Source organism: Callithrix jacchus, chromosome 3 (assembly GCF_049354715.1).
Source record: "Callithrix jacchus isolate 240 chromosome 3, calJac240_pri, whole genome shotgun sequence".
Lineage (NCBI taxonomy): Eukaryota > Metazoa > Chordata > Mammalia > Primates > Cebidae > Callithrix > Callithrix jacchus.
In genome coordinates this window covers 30,783,161-30,801,498 of record NC_133504.1, presented here as the reverse complement: position 1 = coordinate 30,801,498, position 18,338 = coordinate 30,783,161, and the positions used below count along the sequence as shown (strand labels likewise).

General features: G+C 39.7%; 1 pseudogene; it reads left to right on the top strand.

Moving 5' to 3' along the window:
* The first annotated feature begins 4,796 nt into the window (after positions 1-4,796).
* LOC118152620 (U6atac minor spliceosomal RNA) lies at positions 4,797-4,884 on the top strand (annotated as a pseudogene).
* The last annotated feature ends 13,454 nt before the right edge of the window (positions 4,885-18,338 follow it).

The window sequence follows — 18,338 nt, the reverse complement described above, 5'->3', positions numbered from 1 at the left end:
AGGGTATGTTAAAAAAATGAGGATTATTACATAAATGAATAAAAAAGGAACAGTAGGCAAACACAGAAAGTGTTAGCTCTTGATTCGGAAGACTATCCTTGCATGTACACAATAATAAACAGCAGCAGACTGACAGGTGGGAGCACAGCAACAGACCAGGAGCATCAGAAAAGCACAGTCTACAAGGACTGAGTGGACAGTGAAGAGACGTGGCAGATTTTCTGTGAGTGCTCCCATTTTAATCAGTGAAATAGTAAAGACGCAAAGTCAAAACGGAGAACAATTAAGAGAAAGGAAAGAAGGTGTTGAAAGCTTAAGGCAAAAGAAGTAATGAAATAATCACCCAGGGCATTTTTTTTCCTGAAATACACACTAAGATAATTTTTTTTTAATTCTATCTTTACACTTTTGTTTTGTTTTGAGATAGGGTATCGCTCTGTCGTGCAGGCAGCAGTGCTGTGGCGTGATCTCGGCTCGCTGAAACCGCCACCTCCGGGATTCAAATGATTCTCCTGCTGAGTAGCTGGGATTACAGGTGCCCACCATCACATCCTCTAATTTTTTGTATTTTTAGTAAAGACAGGGTTTCACTGTGTTAACCAGGATGGTCTTCATCTCCTGACCTCATGATCCACCCTCCCTGGCCTTCCAAAGTGGTAGGCTTACAGGCATGAGCCACCACACCCAGCCTAAAATAAGTCAATATATTTATTCATTTAGCAAACATTTTCTGAACAGCTGTGTGTAAGGCACAGAAACTAGACAGACACCAAGAGTAATAAGACAAGGAGGCTGGGTGTGGTGGGGATCACAAGGAGGCTGGATCAAGTGATTCTGGTGTCTCAGCCTCCTGAGTAGCTGGGACTACAGGCATGTGCCACCACGTCCAGCTAATTTTTTATATTTTTTGTCGCGACAGAATTTTGCCATGTTGGCCAGGCTAGTCTCAAACTCCTGGCCCGCCCAAGTGATCTTCCTGCCTTGGCCTCCCAAAGGATCCCAAGTGATTGCCTGCCTCAGCCTCCCAAAGTGCTGGGATTACAGGCGTAAGCCACCATGCCTGGCCTACACATTTTTAAATTGGCATATAAAGTTTTTCATTATGACTTTTAAAAGTTGCTAAGGATGTAACATCTGCTACATTGTAAATATAGATATTTTAAGTAAGACTTTTAAAAGGATAGTCACTGAAATTTGACAAAATCTACTTTACAAAAATTCAAAATATGACTCATACAAATATAAAGTGAGCAGGTAACCAAAGATATATTTGAAGAAGGACCCATTAATAAGGGAAGTAGCAAGATGGTAAAGCAAGCTCAAAGGGAGATAGCAGAGACCATGTGTATTTTTCCTGAAAGGAAGTGTGATGAAATAAAACTGCTAAATTAGATATAAAACTGGTTAATGCCCTACAGGGCAATACAAATACAACCTTTGAGTTATTGTTTCTTTTTTTTTTTTTTTTTGAGATGGAGTCTCATTGTTTTGCCAGGCTGGAGTGCAGTGACGCAATCTCAGCTCACTGCAACCTCCGCCTCCCAGGTTCAAGCAATTCTCCTGCCTCAGCCTCCTGAGTAGCTGGGACTACAGGTGCGTGCCACCACACCCAGCTAATTTTTGTATTTTTGGTAGAAATGGGGTTTCACCATGGTCTTGATCTCTGGACCTCGTGATCCGCCCACCTTGGACTCCCAAAGTGCTGGGATTACAGGTGTGAGCCACTGCCCCCAGCCTGAGTTATTGTTTCTATAGAACAGAAATGATTCACATATCTACTGGACAAAATTGTATTGGACAAAAATATATTGCTATTAGTCTTTTAAAATTCTGCATCTACCCTTAGAGAATTGGTAAATTTTTAAATTATAAAATATTTTTATCAACAGGAAAGAGTAAGTTTAAAAGGGTATTTATCCCCAGAAAATTAGATAATTCATGGGTAAGTCTGTTAGACAATGTTCCAATATAATATTAAAAAACCATGTGATCAGCCGGAAGTAGTGGCTCACGCCTGTAATCCCAGCATTTTGGGAGGCCAAGGTGGGCAGATCACTTGAGGTCAGAAGTTTGAGACCAGCCTGGTCAACATGGTGAAACCCCATCTCTACTAAAAAAACAAAGAAGAAGAAGAAAAAAAAAAAAAATAGCTGGTTTTGGTGGTGCATGCCTGTAATCCAACTACTTGGGAGGCTGAGGCAGGCGAATCCCTTGAACCCAGGAGGCAGAATTGCAGTGAGCCAAGGTCACACCACTACACTCTAGCCCGAGAGACAGAGCAAGACTCTGTTTAAAAAACAAAACAAAAAGTTTAAAAAAAGTGGTCATTCTTTTACCTGTTCACATTTTAGATATTTTATTTCTTAGCAAATCAAAATAGCATGATAATCTGATACCCAGAATCATTCATTTAAAAAATACAAGACTCTTCAACAGAATAATTTACGTTATTCCTTTTTCTACTTGAAATGGTATTTCTATTCACCTTCCCGAAATAATTTCCCTAGCAAAATCTCTTTTTCACACATATATACACAAACACAGATACATTCCACATTCTTCCAACTCATAACCTTTTATTAGTCATCTCTAATAAATGTTCATATTATGATTCTCAAATAATTTGGGGAAGGTGAATAGAAAAAATACCATTTCAATTTTAATTATATATATTTTTCCAGGCACAGTGGCTTACACCTGTAATCCCAGCACTTTGGGAGGCTGAGGTGGACAGACTATTTGAGCTCAGGAGTTCAAGACCAGCCTGGGCAATATAGCAAAACTCCATCTCTACAAAAAATACCAAAAAAAGTAGTCGGGCATCATAGCACATGCCCGTAGTCCCAGCTACTTGGGAGGCTGAGGTGGGAGGATTACCAGAGTATGGGAAGTTGAGGCTACAGTGGGCCACGATCATGTCACTGCACTCCAGCCTGGGCAACAGGAATGAGACCCTGTCTTTAAACAAATAATTTTATATATTTTTGTGTTTGACTGTTTTTTATTAATCATTCTATTATTCTTTGCAAAAATAACTGGTATTTAAGTCAGATTGTTTTCTGTTCATAAGGCTTATAAGATTTTGGGTGAGTTTTTTGTTTTTGTTTTTGTAGACAGAGTCTTGCTCTGTTGCCCAGGCTGAAGTGCAGTGGTGCAATCTCGGCTCACTGCAACCTTCACCTCCTGGGTTCAAGCAATTCTCCTGCCTCAGCTCCCAAGCAGCTGGGACTACAGGCACCTGCCATCAAGCCCAGCTAATTTCCTGTTTTTTGTATTTTTAGTAGAGATGGGGTTTCACCATATTGGCCAGGCTGGTCTCGAACTCCTGACCTTGTGATCCTCTCACCTCAGCCTCCCAAAGTACTGGGATTACAGGTGTGAGCTACTGCACCTGGCCAAGTTTTTTTTTTAAAAAAAAAAAAAAACAACTACTTTTCTATATTGAGTTTCCTAACTATTATCAGTACACAATGAATAAAAACAACATAAAATTTGAAGAAAAAAAAACAGGAAAAGGGAACTCTCAATCTTCTTGCAAAAGCAGATAGATTTTAGGAAAGTTATGTATATATACACGTGTGTGCATATATATGTTTATATATGTATGTGTGCATATATATATGTTTATATATGTGTGTGTATATATCAATTTTCATATAAAATATGGAAATTGAGGATAGGAAAACTGATTACCTTAAAATCACTCAAGCTTCCAAGTCTGAATGATAGCTGTTTGAAACCTTTGGTCTTCAGAGTAGGAGAGTGAACGGACCAGGTTAGTAAATCTCAAATCTCAAAGTGTGATCCCTTGACCAACTGCATCAGCATCCCCCTGGAAAATTGCTAAAAAATGCAAGTTCTCAGTCCCCACCTTAGACAATGGTGGTGGTCATCCTCTAAGATGGTCCCCAATGGTCCCTGCCTCCTGGTATTCACTTCTCTTACCACTTGTTCTATACAAAACCAGCTGGCCTGGAGAGGCCCACGTGGCAAAGCCCACATGGCTTTGGCCAACAGCCATTCCTGTAAGTCTGGGAGTGCATCCCCAGGCGTTTTGATGACTACAGCCCAGCCAACCTCTTCACTGCTGCTTCACCAAGTATCCTAAGCCACAACTACTAAGTGGAGTTTCTTCCAGATTCCTGACCCTCAGAAATGGTGAGATTGTTCTTTTTAAAGTTCATTGTAAAGTGCTAAGTTTTTGGTTAATTTATTATACAGTACTAGATAGCCAATACGCCTACTGAATCAGAAACTCATGGTAGGGTCCAGCAATCTGTATAAAACGCACGTGGTTCTGATGCATGTTAGACAACCACCGGTTAGGGAGACATAGTAGGATCGCAGAGCAGTACGAAGGGCAAGTGAAAATACGCAACAAGGCTGTGTGATAGTCTCCAATGGCATTCAGGTGCATGAGTAGATGAGAGGCTTTAACCAGAGTTAGTGTTTTGCCAGGGCTATGTGTCAAAGCAAGAGTCAATGGACTGTGCCCAAAGGTGCTATTAAAGTGATAAATCATGGAATTTGCTGCATAAGAAGGAAAGTAAAGAAATGATGGGTGACAGTCTAGGAAAACTATCATGGAGGCTAAAGGATCGACAGCAAAATCATAGGAACATATTCCATCCAGAACCCTAGAGTGATTCTGAAAATGAAAATAACTTTGAGAAAGTTGAAAATGTTTTCTAATGGAAATGGACTCTACATATGAACAAAACAGACTATGGCTATCTATACCAGTTATTTTCCAAGTTTTATGACAGAGATTCACACTAAGAAATACATTTCATATTGTGTTGTATGAAAGGAGAGAAGGTTAGAAATACATTTCACATTATGGCTATTACGAATACATATCTATAATTGAAACAAGCTTTTTTTTGGGTGGAAATGGGGTCTTGCTATATTGCCCAGACTGGTCTCAAAATCCTGGTCTCAAGCTATCCTCCTGCCTCCGCCTCCCTAAGTATTGGGATTACAGGCAGGAAACAACCTGAAACGACTGAAACCAGTTTCACCAAACAGTGCTCACCTTATTACACATGCTACACTCAGTTTTCTTTTCTAGTCCATTCTGTTCTGTTCTAATCCATCTGGTTTAAAAAAAAAAATTTTTTTTTTTGAGAGAGTCTCGCTCTGTCACCAGGCTGGAGTTCATTGGTGCAATCTTGGCTCACTGCAACCTCTGCCTTCTGGGTTCAAGCAGTTCTCTTGCCTCAGCCTCGCGAGTAGCTGGGACTACAGGTGTGTACCACCACGCCCACCTAATTTTTGTATTTTTAGTAGAGACAGAGTTTCACCATGTTGGCTAGGATGGTCTCCATCTCTTGAACTGCCTGCCCTGGCCTCCCAAAGTGCTGGGATTACAGGCCTGAGTCACGACGCCTGGCTGGTTTTAAAATTTTTTAAATCTCTGATTCTGGCACATTACATTGATTTTGGAATTTCTAGTAGGTCCCAACCCACAGTTTAAAAAGCAACAGTCTGCGCCACTGCTGCCTAGTAGAAACATAATGCAAACCACATGTGCAATTTAAAATTGTCTAGAATCGACATTAAAAAAGTAAAAAAGAAGTAAAATTAATTTTATTAATATATTTTATTCATGTAATATATTCCAAGCATTATCATTTCAATGTATAATCAGATTAAAAAATTGTCTATTAATGAATATATTTTATATTCATTTTAAAATACACAATCTTCAAATTTTAGCATGTATTTTATATTTATGGCATACTGCAATTGGAGGTAGCCATGCTTGGAGTGCTGAACAGGCAGATGTGGCTAGTGCCTGTTGTCTGGCTAAGATAGTGCAGGTTTACACAATGTTACATCAGTGTCTAAGCAAGAGGCAGAAAGATCTGGTTTCTAAATTCATCTTTGCCACTGATTTGACTTCATTCAAGTTAAATTTAAACTTTCTGAATCACTTTTATCTTCATCTCTAATATGTGGGTAAAACAGTCTTACAGAATTGAGGGCTCTATAAGATTACGTACATAAAGTGTTTACAATAGAATTGGCATATAGCTGTTGTTATTACACACTACCCAATTCAGATTAGTTAAATATCTTGACCAAATAAAGTCAGATTAAATTTGTGGCCTAGGGTATCCACTCCTCAAATGCTGACAACTCCTAATAGTAAAACACCTTCCTCTTATAATGGAACACGCAATTTAAGGAAATTTTTTTTTTTAAGACAGTCTCGCTCTATCACCAGGTCGGAGTGCAATGGCATGATGATCCCGGCTCACTGCAACTTCTGTTTTTCGGTTTCAAGCGATTCTCCTCCCTCAGCCTCCTGAGTAGCTGGGACTACAGGCACGCACCACCAAGCCTGGCTGATATTTTTGTATTTTTCAGTAGAGACGGTGTTCCACCATGTTGGTCAGGGTTGTCTCGATCTCCTGACCTCACGATCTGCCTGCCTCGGTCTCCCAAGTGCTGGGATTACAGGTGTGAGCCACCGTGCCCAGCCTAGAAATAAATTTTTAAAATACAAATTATAACTCAACCATAGTAAGTGTAAAAAGAAGTGTGTTGCTGAGCACAGCAGGTCACGCATGTAATCTCAGTACTTTGCAAGGTCAAATCTCAGTACTTTGCTTGAGGCCAGGAGCTGGAGACGTCTTGGCAACATAGCAAGACTTGTCTCTACAAAAAATAAAAATAAAAAAGTAGCACAGTGAGGCCACACACAGTTGTAGTCCTAGCTAATCAGGAGGCTGAGGCAAAAGGATCAGTGAGCCTGGGAGCTCCAGGCTGCAATAGCTGTCATCACACCACTCCTCCCCAGCCTAGGCAACAAGGTAGCAAAGTAAGACCCTGTCTCTGAAAAAAAACAAAAAAACTAATGGTATTAATAACATGTAATAGACTCATATTACCCAAGGATGCACAGGAAAGCCTAGTAGAGCAACTGACATTTGAGCTGCAAATTAAACGTTGAGGCAGTCTGGAGGAGAGAAGTCTGGAGGCAAAGCTTGTGCTCAAGTACAAAGAAATGTATAAAATAAATGCAATGGTGAACACATGGGCCTACTGTGTGCTCTGTACCAGCGACTTACTAGAATTATTTTAGCACACGACACTTTCAGGAAAGAGAGAAGGACTGGACTTTCGAAAGCTCTTCTTAATGACAGCTATAGGGCTAGATATGAGGAAATGTTTTCATGAAAAGTAAAGTTCAAAAATAAAAACAATGGGCCAGGCATGGTGGCTCACCCCTGTAATTCCAGCAGTTTGGGAGGCCAAGGCGTGGGGATCACGAGGTCAGGAGTTCGAGACCAGCCTGGCCAACATGGTGAAACTACATCTCTACCAAAACACAAAAATTAGCTGGGTGTGGTGGGCATGCACCTGTAGTCCCAGCTACTCAGGAGGCTGAGGCAGGAGAACTGCTCCAACCCAGGAGGTGGAGGTGGCAGCAAGCTAAGATTACGCCACTACCCTCCAGCTTGGAGACAGAGTGAGACTCCGTCTTAAAAAAGAAAAAGAAAAAGAAGATAAGAATAATGTAGGAATTTTTTTTTGAGGCAAGATATCACTCTGCCACCCAGCACCCAGGCTGGAGTAGAGTCGTGCAATCTTGGCTCACTGAAACCTCCACCCCACCCCCAGGCTCAAGCAAACCTCCTGCCAGAGGCATGCACCACCACGCCTGGCTATTTTTTTTTTTGTATTTTGTGTAAAAATGGGGTCTCACTATGTTGCCCAGGCTGGCCTTGAACTCCTGAGCTCCAGTGATCTGCTGCCTTTGCTTCTTAAAATGCTGGGATCACAGGCGTGAGCCATTGTGCCAGACCAGAATTTTTTAATAAAGTTAATTTGACTCCATTTTTTAAATGTTCTTTTTATTGTACAATCTTGATCTTCCTATGTTCGGTATTATAATATCACTTCTTTTATTAAATAAATGTGATAGCAACGGTGTTATGGATTGACTTATTTATTAGTTTTTAATATCCTAGCCTAGCACTTTTACTCAGAAAATATTCAGTGAGCTTCTGCTTTTTTTTTTACCAGATTCAGTGCTAAGCGCTGGAGATGCATCAGTGAATAAGAGTTGGGGGAAAAAAAAAAAAGAAAGCTCCTTCTCTTCACAGGCTACATTCCAGTTGGAACAAAGATTATAAACAAGTAAACTAACAAACAAACCCATAAGCAAGATAAATAGAGATTGAGATTTAAGCAATGATGTGTAGGAAAACTCTAACTGAAGGAATAAAATTTAAATTAAGAAAGTACATTCTGGGCAAAACACGCCTGGAACAGAAGCTCTAATAATCAATGACTATCATGCTTGTTAGTTCACTAATCTCTAGAGACTTTATTGTCAATTATATAGGACAATAGATTCCACATTGCAAAGCACTAAGCTGTTGAGGTCTGATTACATTTTGCCTTTAGGAAGACCTATGTGTCAGCAGCAAACAGATTATACTGGATGAAGTAGATGAGCACAGGAACAAAAGAGGTGACTATTAGAATACATCAAGAAATAAATGATGAAAACCTGAAAAAACTCAAAGATTGAAGTGATAAGATATGGTGACACCAAAGTTAAGGAAATTAAGAAAGGTAAAACCAATAGGACTTTCTGGCTTAAATGTAAGAAATGGATATGGGAAGTATCAAGGATTACTATGAAGTCACTGACTTTTGTAAGGCAAGATTTTGATGCTATTAACCAAAATGCAGCATCTGAGGATAGCATTGCTAGAATCGTTAACAACCTACTGCATGTCAGGTACATGTAATTGCACAAACTTCAGAATACCCAAATGCTGGGTTTGTTTTTGTGACTATGGTGTAAAAGGCAACTTACTGCCTTTATGACTGTGGACAATTATTTTAAGGGAGGATCCAAGATGGCCAATAGGAACACCTCCTGAGTGCAGTTCCCAGCAAGAACAGTGCAGAGGGTGACTGCTCACCGTATGTCCAAACAAGTTTTCACTGCCCACAGACCAGGAGATTCCTGGGCCGAAAAGAGCCACAAGTTTTGAGCGTGGCAGTTTCAGACAGTGCCTAGTTGGCACATGGAAACTCACACAAACCTGGGTGGCCATTTGGACTGGAGCCTGGAATGCCTGGGAGACAGAGCCGCCTATTCAACTGAAAGGGAGGGGGCCAAGACAGGGAGCCACGCAATGCAAAGAAACTAAGAACCTAGAAAAAAGGTTAGATGAGATGCTAACTAGAATAAACAGCTTGGAGAAGAATATAAATGACTTGATGGAGCTGGAAAACACAGCACAAGAACTTTGTGAAGCATACACAAGCTTCAACAGCCAAATTGACCATGCAGAAGAAAGGATCTCAGACACTGAAGATCAACTCAATGAAATAAAGCAAGAAGGCAAGAATAGAGAAAAAAGAGTGAAAAGAAATGAACAAAGCCTCCAAGAAATATGGGATTATGTGAAAAGACCTAATCTACATTTGATAGATGTACCTGAATGTGACGGAGAGAATGAATCCAAGCTGGAAAACTCTTCAGGATATTATCCAGGAGAACTTCCCTAACCTATCTAGGCAGGCCAACATTCAAGTCCAGGAAATACAGAGAACACCGCAAAGATATTCCTCAAGAATAGCAACCCCACAGCACATAATCGTCAGATTCACCACGGTTGAAATGAAGGAGAAAATGCTAAAAGCAGCCAGAGAGAAAGGTCAGGTTACCCACAAAGGGAAGCCCATCGGACTCACAGCAAATCTCTTGGCAGAAACCCTATAAGCAAGAAGAGAATGGGGGCCAACACTCAAATCTTTAAAGAAAATAACTTTCAACCTAGAATTTCATATCCAGCCAAACTAAGCTTCATAAGTGAAGGAGAAAGAAAATTCTTTATGGACAAGCAATTGCTGATTTTGTCACCACCAGGCCTGCCTTACGAGAGCTCCTGAAAGAAGCACTAAACAAGGAAAGGAACAACCAGTACCAGCCACTCCAAAAATGTACCAAACTGTAAAGACCATTGACACAATGAAGAAAATGTGTCAACTAACGGGCAAAACATCCAGCTAGCAACAAAATGGCAGGATCAAATTCACACATCACAATATTAACCTTAAATGTAAATGGACTAAATGCCCCATTCAAAAGACACGGACTGGCAAATGGATAAAAAGTCAAAACCCTTCAGTGTGCTGTATTCAGGAAACCCATCTCACATGCAAGGACACACATAGGCTAAATATAAAGGGATAGAGGAAGATTTATCAAGCAAATGGAGAGCAAAAAAAAAGCAATAGTTGCAATTCTAGTCTCTGAGAAAATGTACTCTAAACCAACAAAGATCAAAAAAGACAAAGAAGGGCATTACATAATGGTAAAAGGACCAATGCATAAAGAAGAACTAACAATTCTAAATATATATGCACCAAATACAGAAGCACTCAGGTACATAAAGCAAATTCTTAATGACCTACAAAGACTCTTAGATTCCCACACAATAATAGTGGGAGACTTTAACACTCCACTGTCAATATTAGACAGATCAATGGGACAGGAAATTAATAACGACATCCAGGACTTGAACTCAGATCTGGACCAAGCAGGCCTAATAGACACCTCAAAAATCCCCACCCCAAATCCACAGAATATACATTCTTCTCAGCACTGCATGACAGCTACTCTAAAATTGACCACATAACTGGAAGTAAATCACTCCTCAGCACATGCTGAGGAAATCATAACAAACAGTCTCTCAGACCACAGTGCAATGAAATTAGAACTCAGAATTAAGAACTAACTGAGAACCGCACAACTTGATGGAAAAAAAACATCTGGCTCCTGAATGACGACTGGATAAAAAATGAAATGAAGGCAGAAATAAAGATGTTCTTTGAAACCAAAGAGAACAACGAAACAATGTATCAGAATCTCTGGGACACATTTAAAGCAGTGTCTAGAGGAAAATTTACAGCAATAAATATCCACATGAGAAGTGAGGAAAGATCTAAAATCTACATCCTATCATCAACATTGAAAGAGCTAGAGGAGAAAGATTAAAAAAAACTCAAAAGCTAGCAGAAGCCAAGAAATAACTAAGATCAGAGCAGAACTAAAGGAGATAGAGACACAAAAAACTCTTAAAAAAATCAATACACCCAGGAGCTGGTTTTTTGAAAAGATCAGCAAAATAGACAGACCACTAGCCAGATTAATAAAAAAGAAAAGACAGAAGAATCAAATAGATGCAATAAAAAACAATAAAGGGATATCACCACAGACTCCACAGAAATACAAACTACAATCAGAGATTACTACAAACAACTCTATGCACATAAATCAGTAAACCTGGAAGAAATGGATAAATTCCTGGACACTAGCACCCTCCCAAGCCTAAACCAGGAAGAAGTTAAACTCTTGAACAGACCAATAACAAGGGCTGAAGCTGAGGCAGCAATTAAGAGCCTACCACACACAAAAAACCCAGGCCCAGATGGGTTCACAGCTGAATTCTACCAGATATACAAAGAGGAGCTGGGACCATTCCTTCTAAAAATATTCCATACAATCCAAAAACAGGGAATCCTTCCCAAATCATTTTATGAGACTAACGTCATCCGGATACCAAAATCCGCCAGAGACTCAACAAGAAAAGAAAACTTCAGGCCAATATCCATGATGAACATAGATGCAAAAATCTTCAATAAAATGCTGGCAAGCCGATTGCAACAGCACATCAGAAAGCTTATTCATCACGATCGAGTAGGCTTCATACCACTGATGCAAGGCTGGTTCAACAGATGCAAGTCTATAAACATAATTCACCACATAAACAGAACCAAAGACCAAAAACACATGATTATCTCAATAGATGCAGAGAAGACCTTTGACAAAATTCAACAGCCCTTTATGCTAAAAACTGTCAATAAACTAGATATCAAAGGAACATATCTCAAAATAATAAAAGCTATTTATGACAAACCTACAGCCAATATCATACTGAATGGGCAAAACCTGGAAGCATTCCCTTTGAAATCTGGCACTAGTCAAGGATGCCCTCTGTCACCACTCCTATTCAATATAGTATTGGAAGTCCTAGCCTGAGCAATTAGGCAAGAAAAAGAAATAAAGCGTATTCAATTAAGAAAAGAGGAAGTCAAATTGTCTCTATTTGCAGACCACATGATTGTATATTTAGAAGACCCTATCATCTCAGCCCAAAATCTCTTTAAACTGATAAGCAACTTCAGCAAATTCTGAGGATACAAAATCAATGTATGGAAATCACAAGCATTTCTATACACCAATTACAGACTAGTAGAGAGTCACATCATGAGCAAACACCCATTCACAACTGCTGCAAAGAGAATAAAATACCTAGGAGTACAACTAACAAAGGATGTGAAGGAGCTCTTCAAGGAGAACTACAATCCACTGCTCAAGGAAACATGAGAGGACACAAACAAATGAAGAAACATTCCATGCTCGTGGTTAGGAAGAATCAATATCATGAAAATGGCCATACTGCCCAAAGTAATTTAGAGATTCAATGCTGTCCTCGTCAAGCTACCAATGACCTTCTTCACAGCACTGGAAAAAACCATCTTAAACTTCATATGGAAGCAAAAGAGAGTCCGCATAGCCAAGACAATCCTCAACAAAAAGAACAAAGCCAGAGGCATCATGCTACCTGATTTCAAACTATACTACAAAACTACAGTAATCAAAACAGCATGGTACTGGTAGCAAAACAGAGATACAGACCAATGGAACAGAACAGAGGCCTCAGAGGCAACACCACAAATCTACAACCATCTGATGTTTGACAAACATGACAAAAACAAGCAATGGGGAAGGGATTCCCTGTTTAATAAATGGTGTTGGGAAAACTGGCTAGCGGTGTGCAGAAGGCAGAGAAACTGGACCCCTTCCTGATACCTTACACTAAAATTAACTCCAGCTGGATTAAAGACTTAAATGTAAGACCTAACAGCATAAAAACCATAGAAGAAAACCCAGGTAAAGCCATTCAGGACATAGGCATAGGCAAGAACTTCATGACTGAAACACCAAAAGCATGGGCAACAAAAGCCAAAATAGACAAATGGGATCTAATGAAACTCCAGAGCTTCTGCACAGCAAAAGAAACAATCATTAGAGTGAACCAGCAACCAACAGAATGGGAAAAAATTTTTGCAATCTACCCTTCTGACAAAGGGCTAATATCCAGAATCTACAAAGAACTAAAACAGATTTACAAGAAAAAAGCAAACAAACCCATCCAAAAGTGGGAGAAGGATATGAACAGTCACTTTTCAAAAGAAGACATATATGAGGCCAACAAACATATGAAAAAATGCTCATCATCACTGATTATTAGAGAAATGCAAATCAAAACCACATGGAGATACCACATCATGCCAGTTAGAATGGAGATCTTAAAAAATCTGGAGACAACAGATGCTGGAGAGGATGTGGAGAAAAAGGAACACTTTTACACTGTTGGTGGGAGTGTAAATTAGTTCAACCATTATGGAAGACAGTGTGGCAATTCCTCAAGGATCTAGAAATAGAAATTCCATTTGACCCAGCAATCCCATTACTGGGTATATACCCAAAGGATTATAAATCATTCTATTGTAAAGACACATGCACATGTATGTTCATTGAGGCATTTTTTACAATAGTAAAGACCTGGAACCAACCCAAATGCCCATCAACGATAGACTAAACAAGGAAAATGTAGCACTATACACCATGGAATACTATGCAGCCATAAAAAATGAGTTCCTGTCCTTTGTAGGGACATGGATGAATCTGGAAACCATCATTCTCAGCAAACTGACAGAAGAACAGAAAATCAAACACTGCATGTTCTCTCTCATAGGCGGGTACTGAACAATGAGAACACATGGACACAGGGATGGGAGAATCACACACTGGGGTCTGTTGGGGGCTGCCAAGGGAGGAACAGCAGGTGTTAGTTGGGGAGGTTAGGGAGGGATAACATGGGGAGAAATGCCAGATGTAGGTGACTGGGGGATGGAGGCAGCAAACCACATTGCTATGTATGTACCTGTGCAACAGTCCTGAATGATCTGCACATGTACCCCAGAACCTAAAGTACAATTAAACAATAATAATAATTTTAAGGCTGAAAATGGTGGCTCACACTTTGGGAGGCAGAGGAGAGTGGATCACCTGAGGTCAGGAGTTCAAGACCAGCTTGGCAACATGGCAAGATCCCATCTCTACTAAAAATACAAAAAAATTATCTGGGCATAGTAGTGTATACCTGTACTCCCAGTTACTTGGGAGGCTGAGGCAAGAGAATCACTTGAACCTGGGAGAGGCAGGGTTTGCAGTTAGCCAAGATTATGACACTGCACTCCAGCCTGGGTGACAGAGTAGGACTCCATCTCAAGAAAAGAAAAAAAGAAGTGGCCAGGTGCAGTGGCTCACATCTGTAATCCCAGCACTTTGGGAGGGCAAGGCAGGCAGATCACAAAATCAGGAGATGGAGACCATCCTGATCAACATGGTAAAACCTCGTCTCTACTAAAAATACAAAAAGTAGCTGGGCCTAGTGGCACATGCCTGTAGTCTCAGCTACTCAGGAGGCTGAGGCAGGAGAATTGCTTGAACCAGGGAGTCGGAGGTTGCAGTGAGGCAAGATCTCACCCTGGTGACAGAGTGAGACTCTAACTCAAAAAAAAAGAAAAATAATTTTAAAATAACCAATACAAATTTCTAGGACCCTCCTAGAATATTGAAAGAGACTTGTGCAAGTGAAGAAACCTGAAGCTTCCTGGTGAATCCTCGTTTACATAGTCTATAGGATAATGAATTTGAGTTTCTTGCAAGACACCAAAGGAGAAGGTAACGTGGAAAGTTGATGTGAGTCTGTGGATTGTGAAACATATTCCTGAGAATCACTGGTCATGGCTGATACCTTGAGAGAAGGTGAAATCTCCAAGTGAGAAAATATAAAGAAAGGAAAAAAGAAGGTCCCACGGGGAGCTCTGGGGTGACACAATGGTTTAGGTTAGAACTGACAAAGGTAGAGTATGTTAGTTTCCTACTGTTGCTGTTACAAACTACACAAATTAAGTGGCTAAAAATAAATATCAACCAGGTATGGTAGCTCACACCTGTAATCCCAGAATTTTGGGAGGCCAAGGTGGGTAGACTATCTGAGGTCAGGAGTTCAAGACCAACCTGGCCAACATGGTGAAAACCCATCTCTTCTCAAAATGCAAACTTTAGCCAGGAATGGTGGTGCACATCTGTAATCCCAACTACTTACAAAGCTGAAGCAGGAGAGTCACTTGAACCTGTGAGGCAGAGGTTACAGCGAGCCAAGATCACATCAATGCACTCCAGCCTGAGCAAGAGAGTAAGACTTTATCTGAAAACTAAATAAATAGTAACAAATAAAAATAACAAATATGTATTCTCTTACTGTTCTGTAGGTCAGAAGTCCAAAATGAGCATTAGTGGGCTAATGTGAATGTATGGAAAGAGCCTGTTCCTTCGGAGGTTTTGAAGAGATCGTTATTTCTTTGTCCTTTCCAGCTTCTAGTGGCTATACCTACATTCCTTAGTTTCAGGCCTCACCTTCAGCTTCAAAGCACCTCCTCCAGTGTCTGCGAATGCTGTCACATTGCCTTCTCCTGCTCCAACTCTGATTACTGCTGCAGCGTCCTTATAAAGACCACTGTAATTGCAACTTGTCTAATGGTTAATCCAAAATAATCTCCCCTTCTGAAGATCATTATTCTTATCTGCAAACTTTCTTTTGTCATAGAATGTAACATTCACAGGTTCTGGGCATTAGGATGTGAATATACCTGAGGGTCATTATCAGCTCACCATACAGAGCAACAAAGGAAACTGAAGTGGAGGGTAATAAATGAGAATCAGAAAAAAATGATACATGCTATGGAAGGAAAAAGCTCAAGGATGTCTTACTCAACTACGTCAGATAACTGAGTTAAAAAGAGATATAAGTGGAAAAGCCAGAAAAAGCCGTTCAATTTGTTTATAAGAGAGCTTTGTCAGGTTGATTTCAAACAGAAATGATATTGCAGGAAATTGAAGAGCAAACAGGAGAGAAGGACCTAAATCTGGTAAGAGCTGACTTAATTATTTTAAGAAGAAAAGGTAAAAGATTTGTTGAAGAAGGAAACAGAATCCAGAGAAGATTTTTGCTAGGGCTTTTCTGTTTCTTTGGTTTCAGTTTTATTAAGGGAAAGAAGCCTTCAGCTTACATCTATAATCTTGTTTGTTTATTTATGTATTTACTTATGAGACAGAGTCTTGCTCTGTTGCTCAGGCAGGAGTGCCACCATTAACACAAATCACTGCAACCTCCACCTCCTGGACCAAACAATTCTCCTGCCTCAGCCTCCTGAGTAGCTAGGATTACAGGCATATGCCACCACATCCAGCTATTCTTTGTATTTTTAGTAGAGATGGGGTTTCTTCATGTTGCCCAGGCTGGTCTCAAACTCCTGGCCTGAAATGATCCACCTGCTTCAGCCTCCCAAAGTGCTGGGATTACAGGCATGAGCCACCACATCTGGCCTATTTTAAACTTTCTATTATATAAAATTACAAATACAGAAAAGTTTAAAGCAAAGTTCGGTGGAGCACACACCGAACAATTAGATTTTAACAATATTTTAACAATTTATCCTATTTCCTTTATCTCTGTATTTTTGGCTGGAACTTTTCAAAATAAGTTTTAGATATCATGACACTCAACATGCATCTCCTAAGGATCAAAACATTCTCATACATATCTACAAAATCATCACCTGCCCAAATATCATCTACACCAAATGTAGAGAAGTTTTTAATTGTCTCAATAAAAACTTTGTACCCATCTAAAGCATTTAGATGGGCAAAAACATACAGCTGGATAGAAGGAATATGTTCTAATATTTGATAGCAGAATAGGGGGACTATAACTAACAACAATTTGTTAGAAGTGAGAAGCAAGGACTTGCAATGTTCTCAGCACGTAGAAATGATAACATGCTCATGGTGATGGATGGGCTGAGGGCCCTGACTTGATCTTTACACATTCCATGTATGTAATAAAAGTTTTACATGTACCCCACAACTGTGTACAAATATTATGTACCAATAAAAAAATTAAAATGAAGTAAATAAGTCTGTTAGTATCCAAAATCAAAGAAGACGGCTTGCAGTGACTCAGCTCTTCCTTTAAATTTTCTAGCAAGCCTGTTACAATAGAAATCATTAAAAAAATAATTTACTTTTGCAACTGGGAGTCTTGTTCTCTCACTTCACACCACAGCTGCAGTGAAGAACAGTAGAACCAGGGAATTCTCCCTAGGTGGTGAGAAGCTCCAGTCACCTTTGATCATCCCATCTCTCTCTGTTCTAAATATTCCTCATAAAGTAATTCAAATGAACCCAACAGCTAAACAGGAGACACCTGGGAACAACTGCCTGAAAGGCTGTAGTGGAAGTTGTTAGCCTTATATAAACGTGAGTAAACAGACCAAATAACAGCTTGAAATATTTAGTTTAACCCTCCATGAATCTACCGGATGTGCGAGTCATTTGTCTTGTAATTACCTCCCAACTCCTAGGCACAAATGTATCTACTTCAAACATTTCCCAGCAGAGCAGCTTTCCTTTTGATACATCTTGGTGTGGTAAAAACAGAAAAAAAAAAAAAAAAAAGAAAGAAAAAAATGGTGTTCTTAGAACTTCTGTGCAACCAAATGTGTAATACAGACAAATCTGTAATTTTTTCCTACCTTTTATCTCCAACGCATTATTCCATCAGAAGAGAATTTTTTCTTTCAAATCCAAACCAATGATGCGAAATAGAGGTTGTGAAATGCGTGCTCATCTAAACTCTTTCACGAGTGTGACTATTGAAATTTGGGAGAAACTCTAATATTTTATTTTTAAGTGTGACTTAGCACAGACGAGACTGGAAAATATTAAAAACCCTGCAGAGCTCAGCACCTGTTCAGTAACATTTAATGAAAAGCAGAAAGTTCTCTCTTGGGGCATGAATTCAAACAATTTAAAATTATTACCAGTAATGGGCCTGAAACCCATTATAAAAAGTGTGGGATTTTGTGCCCTGGAATTTATATCATGAGCAAGTTGTTGGAACCAGGAAGTTTGGTTGTATCAGCAGAGAGAGAGGCAGTAGTCCACAATTACCTTGCATTCAATGAGGCATTCATGACAGCCTAATCCAGCCAGGCAGCCATGTTAAAATACAATAGGAGGTGTAGGTGAGTGTATTCTCTTAGCTTCAACCACACTCTTTCCTTGCATTTAAGACTTCTCCACATCTTACTGATTCATCAAAAAAAGT